The following is an 8,920-nucleotide window of genomic DNA, read 5'->3' on the forward strand; positions in this document are numbered from 1 at the left end:
AAACCAATGCATTCATACTTACTTACCGTATTTATTATCTAAGGTATCCGTTCGACACTAGAGAATATAAGTTATTTTTTACTATCTGCTCGACACTATAACAACAGGGCAAACAAACGTAAACCTAATTTAGTATTTTAGTATAGAATTGCACAATATAAGTAAATTAATTCATATCGGCTATTGTATTCTCAAAATAACTTGAAGATAAGTAGAATATATGTAATAACTAAAGAAAAACAGTAATTGAGTCTTTGATTCAAAATAAAAAATTCCCAGACCTTAGCTTTATATTAAAACTTAAAATAAAATTGAATGGGGAATTACAATTGAAAATAAATTTAGGGTTGAAAATCTAAATTCATAAGTAAATATGGAATGAAATGAAACGCACAGATAATTATAAATACAAGATACTAAATAAAATTATAAAATAAATGAAAACGAAAAACAAAATACGATACATTTATCCAATTACACTTAAAACGATTAAAATTCGTTCTTCGGTTGTCGTTGGGTTCCGGCATGGCCAGGTGGTTAGAGCGCTTGACTCGCAATCTGAATCATTTTTGCTATATTAACAACTTTCTTTAATGGTAAAAGCACAAGTCCTTATTGCCCCCATTGAAAGAGACACTTCGCTATCGGGTTACAGTTGCTCTTCCCCCGGACCCGGCATGGCCAGGTGGTTAGGGCGCTCAACTCGCAATCTGCGGGTCGCGGGTTCGAATCTCCGTCCCACTAAACATGTTCGCCCTTTCAGCCGTGAGAGCGCTATAATGGGACAGTTAATCCCACTAGTCGTTGGTAAAAGAGTAGCTCAAGAGTTGGTGGTGGGTGGTGATGACTAGCTGCTTTCCCTCTAGTCTTTCACTGTTAAATTAGGGACGGCTAGCGCAGATAACCCTCATGTAGCTTTATTTTGTTAATTAAATCTTTTTTCTATCCTGGGAAGAGGCGTCGGCAGCAATTGAACCAATGCATAAGCTATGTAGTGATTTGGAGTAAATGTGATAATGGGTTGGTCCATCCGGCTACAGGCCAACACGTGCATGTGCGTGGGTGCTGTTACTTTCAGTATTTAGGCAAATTTTGTGTTCTTATGTATGTTTTCAGTCTCAAATATAGAGAAAAATCACTGTAATGATCGCTTCCTGCTATTTATTATTACGTTAATTAGTTTAAAACTGGGATCGTATTTGCATAATGCCTATTGTATACAGACTGTAACGGTTGGCTTATTTTCATTAGATTGAGCACATGGCCATGCTGACACCAAAGTGCACGAGCAGTTATATGCATACATCTTTAGTAACAGGATCTGGTGAATACAGAATATTGTGTGTTTAACATTACTAACCATTAAATAAATACCTTGAACACTAAACGAATGATACCTGTCCGAAAGTTCCTGATAAATTTATTACCGTATTTTTAATGCCTAATAAATTTTATGCTAATTAGGTCCGATAATATGCATTACAAAGCGACTGTCATATTTCAAATTATTCAAACGCTTTTGAAAGTGTTATGCTGTACGTTCAATTAAGTTGCTGTACACGTTTTTGTTTGTTTTTTAACAGTCATCAAGCACAGCGGCAGGCAAGCTAACCCTTTAATACAAAATCAAGAAACTTACACCACAATTTCGGTCTTTGTATAATTTTAACTCCTTAATCCAGTTAAACAATACAACGGTAACATTCAACAAAGTAAATAAGCGAAATAAATGTGAAGTATTGCCCGTTAAATAGTCTTTTGTAACTAACTACGCGTTATTAATACATATAAATAGTTTACTTATGTTACATAAATGTTCACGTTTTAATAATGTAACAGATTATTTCCGATATGATCCGATTTTAATGTCAAAACAGCGATATATCAGTCACGTTAATGACAAGTATCTTAATATTTATTATTAAGTACAAACTGAAATGTTAATCTTAATTGTAAATTTTTGACCATGAAACCTAGACAACAATCTTACATTACATATATAAGGTGTGGTGCCTAAATAAGAACACATAAAATACTTAAGTCAACTATTTATAGTCGGATATCTAAATAAAAATGTAAAAAATTAAGACGCCTGTGCACAGTGTACTACCTGTTAAACAACATGAAAACTTCATTCAGCTGTGTGTGTGTGGGTGATGTAATGTTTTAATAACACCAAAAAAAAAACAACAACATGAAAACTTCATTCAGCTGTGTGTGTGGGTGATGTAATGTTTTAATAACACCAAAAAAACAACATAAAACGTATATATGGTGTGGTGATTAAACAATATATATAAAAACTTACGCCATATATATACATATATATATATAGATATAATTTTAGTCAACCATATATGTTGTTTAGTCCGTGATATGTATATGCGGATTTACATCTGATTTATGCGGCATAATGTTCATATCATAACATGGAGATCTGAGTCAGCTGCATGTAATGCTTGGATTATAATATACGAATCTCATCCAATTGTATATGGTGTGATATTTAAATATTAATGTATAGACGTAAGTCAGCTGTATATATGATGTGGTGTTGAAAAACGAACACACAGATCTCAGTGGTATTTCAATAATGATTTATAGATTTGAACCCGCTGTTTATGGTATGTGATGTTTCTTTCTTACACCAGATGTACTTGATGTCTAAGCAACCCACTCGCATAGATGAAGTGAATAATATGGGCAAATGAACTGATAGCAATTATTTTTGGTTGTGCTTTAAATCATATAGTATAACAAAAGCAGAAAATATTTGAAAGAGCAGTTCAATCAGCAATGTAAACTTTTCTCCGTGTATAGATTAATATGTATATTATGTGTTTCGTGACACTACATGCTTTTTAAATTAAAAGGTTATTTAGTGTATATATATATATATATATATACATCATACCTGTTAGATATATATAATTATGAAAGTCTTTGTAACTGTATATGCGTTTTCAGTAAATAATTGTACGTGCTACACAGATAATAGGGCGAAAGTGTTTTTTAATGTTGTATCAATAATTATTTGTGTAAACAAAGAACATATTTAGGACGTATGGTTGTATATGTTGCACAAATAACGTCATCAAAAAGTTTATTATTCATTTTAAGGACATATAACACATTACAATTGTACACTTGTTTTAAACGTTACTCAGATATATGATAAAAAAGGTGTGTATCGTATAAACTGTACTGTGTCTGTTTAAAGACAAAAGCGTAAAGTGTACGTTAATTGTATGTCTATATATACAATTAAAATAGTGTCAAAATGAGCAATTAGTAGTAGAATAATTATAGTAGGTTTTTTTACAAAATGTAAAGATTAATTATAAATTATAGAATGTTCAGACGATTTAGTTAATTGTTTATATTTTCTCTACTAAAGATGTATGTTTACTTTCAAAACAATATCGTTGTCTAGACAACTATACATGTTAACCGTTGATGGCGAAACAACAGTAATAGGTACGTTAGTAGATAATATGGATATTTCGTTTTATTGCAACAGATAAAATCCATAAAAAATAACAAAAAGAGAGAAATATTTAAATGATTGGAACTGAACGACGCTTTAGAGAAACTTGAAAAGCTTATAAAAGTCTTCTATCTCTACCTTTCCGGTGTTTCTGATGAGCCATGTCTCTTTACCGGAAGTGTCCCTAATGTTCTCTATTACTAACATATTTTTATGCTGTCGGCAACTTCCCGATTACAGCTATTATTCCCCACGTTCGAGCTGTGTCACGAAGAGAAATAATGGCATGTCACCCGACTTTATGCTCTACACGTATACACGAGTATCGTCTATATTGCGATTTCATTGGCTGGTTTAAAATATAGTAAGTGTGATACATCGTGATTGGATTCAGGAATCCAAAAATCCCCACCTCATCTGTACGAATGTAAGTGATATTATGCTATGATAACAAACACGTGATTTCTGTCTCTTTTGGTCTGTAGCGCTTGAAACTCTCGAGAATGATGAATCTTCATTGGTAAAGGTGAAAGATGAACATTTGTTTTATAAAAAAATGGTGAAAAGCACTTGCATTTTGTTGGAATAAAGAAAACAGCGATAAATGATTTATTGCACTAAATGCAAACCCAAAAGAAAACATTTTACATGGACTTGAACGTTAACCACTAAATATAGCACTGACTCTAAACATTATTGTTTTTAATATTAACATTGATTTTGTCCTGTTCTTTGTAGGTTTTAGGAAAATATCTGAAAATATAGATATGTATAAACTACCTCTAAGAGAGAGAAAAATGTGGTCAATGGCTCAGTTAAACGACCTTCATGTGATCATTTCGAGAAATATAAAGCGCGTCTTAACTAAGAGAGTTTCATAATATCTACGGTTAAAGTTAAACCTTCCAAAGCAATTTTTAAAAATTTTCTGTGATGCTCTAAGAGCCTAAATGAATATGCTTATTGTAAAATAGCACTAAACACCGAGCTTCAACTAATAATAAAACTTTAATATATTTCTAGTTTGTTACAATTCTACTTTTTTTTATTTCGGTGCAACATTTCTTATCCTACAGCTTTAATTATGTTCACATTGAACGTAATATCTACAAGTATTAGCTACATCTAATGTTGTGATATGCTTTTTGATACTTAGAACACCAATACAAAAACTCTAACGGACAAAAGGCACAGTAAAGATGTGAAGAAAATGATAAATAACAAGTAAAATGACAGGCAATGCATATACACAAATAGATGGCTGAAAACATAGAATGACGCGCACAATAAAAATGTTCAAATATATTTGACCTTACTATAGCAATGAATACTGATATTTAATACGGTAGTAATAATAATAATATTTTTTTTATTTGCCAGTTTTGTTTCTCCCAACTCCCACAAACAGTCAACTGGTCAATCCTGCCTAAATCTCAACTAGGGATATAAGTAATACAAAAGAACAGACATACCTCGCGCTTACAAACTATAAAATCATTGGTCCCGAAAATTTTCCAAAGTTTTACAATAAAGGAAAAACAGTAAGAAAAAAATAAGAAGCATACGCTTCAACCGAACCCAGACTTTAATCGTATAGCAAGCTGTAAACATTTTATGATTTTCATTCTAAAGTTTTAAAATTTACACTCTTTGGAATTCAAATTGCGCCAAGTCCAAACGGGAATGCTGTAATATAAGTAATATAGTATACTGTAAATACTATATTACTTATATAAGATGATTACGTTTAATGCAAAGCTATTCTTGTCACAACGGGTATTTACAGCGTACTATATTACTTATATTACAGCATACTATATTACTTATATAAGATAATTACGTTTAATACAAAGTTATTCTTGTCACATGAACCGACTGTCTGTCTCTTTCTTGCCGACATTATTATATATTTAGGATGTAACAAGTTTCTTATGGTAAAACCTACTCACACATCTACATCTCGTGAAGATAAAAGAGTGATTCCTGTAAAAGCACGCATATTAAAAAGTGTTTATTTAATCTAAATAAGAGTTTCTTTGGTTATTTTTAGAAATTTCGCCTAAAGCTACACAAGGATTATCTCTGCTAGACCGTCTCTAATTTTTAACTGATAGATTAGGGGGAAGATAACTAATTAACACCATCTACCGCAACTATTAGGCTACTCTTGTCTGACTTGAGTAGTGGGATTTGGCTCTCCCTATTATAACGCATTCATGACCCCAAAATGCGGTGCGCGTTTTGGCGACAACGGGAACACTCGTTTATATGGTTATTAGTTACTACTATAAGATATTTACTAGCGATGTTAGTGTTTCCTGGTAGCAGAAATAACAGCCGCCTTTCAGCCCGTACGGTCTGATTGCTAATGGTAACAGAATCGAACAAAGATCACAAATCAGGAAAACGTTAGGAATATCACAGAGGTCCTGCATTTGTTCTGTGTGATCTGATCATGCCCCATCGAGTAGGTGAACATGTAGAATAATCCAAATAAACTACAGAGCACATAGAACCAGCAACATTGTAGCCTGCTTTTAAATACACGTGGGTCAATGATTTAATTCCACATTGTTTTAATTTCTGTTGGTGTAACAAAAGCTTGATCAGGTTTTTTGTTCATTTTGATGTTCTTTTTAAGTTTTCTAAACATCATTTGAAGGTTTCTTTGTAGGATCGTTTTTACACAAGGAGATGGACCTATATTCCGACAGTCTATGAGTCCGGCAGATGATGTGGGCTCATGTACAGCTTCAGGATAAGAGTACGTGGATTTTCCCGACTTTGGTGAAATTCACAGGCTACGAGATATAGAGGAAGCGTGTGTGTTTAAAGCTACTGTCGGTTGTCGCCGGCTGCAATAAAAATAAAAGCTGTTGAAAAATAGATATGTCGCCGTACACAGTTTATTTTCGTTTAAACGATTACTTAAAAAATAATAGTTAAATACTGACAAAATTAACAATAATATTTTCTGTGTTTCATCCACATTCATAACAAGCTACCTTAACAGACTGCTACTAGAAATGTTAAACATGATGTAAGTCACTCAGTCTTATCACCTACCATAAATCGAATGACGAAATCTCGCCATTCGCTCTATCTGCTGTTATTGCTATTAGCGACAAATACTTAGTCTGTTCGGAACAGAAGGTATTTTTGTCTGCGCTGTTAATAGCACATTAAATATAGTTATAAATTTCTCCTACTAGCAGCTAATATTTACAGGATCTGCTGCAGAACGCCTTAGATGGTGAACATAACAAGAAGACAATTCGGGACTTCTAAGTCGCAAAACATAATGCATTACAAATTATTGATTCAACCAGCGTATCAAATAATATTTTGTTTATTGTGTATCACCCGCCCAACAGAGCTCTGATATTGAATGAAGGGCTTCCATCGGCAGCAGCAGACAACAATAAAAAGTATAGTTAAAACAATATTACACACTCAACTTACTGGAAACTCGTATTGAAGTAGTAAATAATAGTGTGATTTCAATTATTATCAATCTTATTGTGATGTAATATCTCCCACATAATACTACTCAATGTTATGCTCCGCTAGTTAATGCGTTCTACATCCTAAGTACTAAAATGTGCTTATGTTTTGCTAGAAAAGGGAACTAGAAAATTTTATGTCATTAAAGTGTTCATGCCACACTGGCAATACTAACAACTGTAACTTAAAGAGTTGTCAATTGAATCAACCGCGATTAAAGATGCATACTGTGCCACTGAAGATCATCCGTGAAAGAACATCAACTGTGGCATAGTGGTATTAGTTAACACATTTAAATTACATCAGTAATATTAAACAATCGTAAACTTTTCTACTGACAAACTTGTAAAGTATATCAACATTATAAGGTGTGGGACGTTATTGTTTAACATTTAAACTATATTAACAACGATAAATAAAAGTAAACTTCTGTACTGACAAACTATATCAACAGTGTCAGTCGTGTGCAACGTTATTATTTAACATTAAAGTTTTACTAACGATATAAAACAGGTGTAAACTCCAATACAGTTTGATACTATAAGCTGAACCAGCTGTAATAATAGATGTAAACTTTGAAACTGTTAAGCACACATGATAAACCTTGGCAGCACATATTAACATATGCACGTAAGTTGTTTTCATGTAAAATTGTGAAACGAAGTATAACATTAATCTTCCATAAATGGCAGTGATCAGATTGTCAACTGTGTAATGACTTTAGAAATGGTATCTAAAATAAAAGATTTGACATCAGTTAAATCATGATTTCTTTTCCAAGTGGGAGATAACTTGTCTCACGCAACGCTCTCGTTACGTCTCGAATATATGGAAATAACTGCTTATCAATGTTATCTTACTTTAAGCCTCTCCGTTCAAGGCATGGTTGTGTCACATGGCAGTTGCTGTAGGCAGAACCTATACAGGTAATCAGTCCTGATAATCACTTGCAAGTCGTTGTTAGTATTTGTCGTCACGAACTTCTTTGCTATCTAAATGTAATAAAAATAGCAGAATAATGTATCGGAAATCCGGATTTTGAGTAGCTAGTTTCAATGAAAATAAAAATATCTGTGCCGTGAGAACATTCATGTTTATTTATTTTTAAACAAAACATATTTTCTTCAAAAGTTAAAGGTAATATTCTTCCGAATGCATCATAAAGACTAAACTTTAATAAGTTTAATTTTTAAAATTAATATCAATGCGTTTCAAAAATGCTCAAGTACTTGTGATTAATTAATTTTTTTTTTTAGAATTTAGATATTTTATAATAATTACAGTGTTATTACTAAACATCTGTGGAACAACAATAATTCCTTATATTCATTTAAAAACTGCTTTGGTGGTAAAATAATTTAGTTTTGTTTTTCTTTTTGTTTCAAATACTTCTATGTTAGACTGGTTTTGTATGTAAGTATCAAACGTTCTGTTTTCATGCCCTTTTCTAAACTATCTTAATATTATTATTATTTTGTCCTATGGTTTGTCAGTTGTTTTCTGAAATTAATTATGTCAGGTCTTATATTGAACTGTTTTAAATCGTCGTGTCCTACCTTAAATTGATATTAGGTTTCAGTTTTTAAGCTGAATATTATTTTGTCTTATGGTTTGTCAGTTGTTTTTCTGAAATTAATTATGTCAGGTCGTATATTGAACTGTTTTAAATCGTCGTGTCCTACCTTAAATTGCTATTAGGTTTCAGTTTTTAAGCTGAATATTATTTTGTCTTATGGTTTGTCAGTTGTTTTTCTGAAATTAATTATGTCAGGTCGTATATTGAACTGTTTTAAATCGTCGTGTCCTACCTTAAATTGCTATTAGGTTTCAGTTTTTAAGCTGAATATTATTTTGTCTTATGGTTTGTCAGTTGTTTTTCTGAAATTAATTATGTCAGGTCGTATATTGAACTGTTTTAAATCGTCGTGT

General features: G+C 32.1%; 1 long non-coding RNA gene across 1 annotated transcript in view; it reads right to left on the minus strand.

Moving 5' to 3' along the window:
• Positions 1-6,182: 6,182 nt before the first annotated feature.
• The window catches only part of LOC111089081, a 19,013-nt gene continuing 16,275 nt past the window's right edge, over positions 6,183-8,920 (minus strand). The window contains exons 2-3 of the long non-coding RNA XR_002613427.1: positions 7,852-7,983; positions 6,183-6,342 (exon numbers count right to left, since the gene is read on the minus strand). This is a non-coding gene — a long non-coding RNA (uncharacterized LOC111089081). The remainder of the gene's footprint in view (positions 6,343-7,851; positions 7,984-8,920) is intronic.

Source organism: Limulus polyphemus, unplaced genomic scaffold (assembly GCF_000517525.1).
Source record: "Limulus polyphemus unplaced genomic scaffold, Limulus_polyphemus-2.1.2 Scaffold111, whole genome shotgun sequence".
NCBI classification, from domain to species: Eukaryota; Metazoa; Arthropoda; class Merostomata; order Xiphosura; family Limulidae; genus Limulus; species Limulus polyphemus.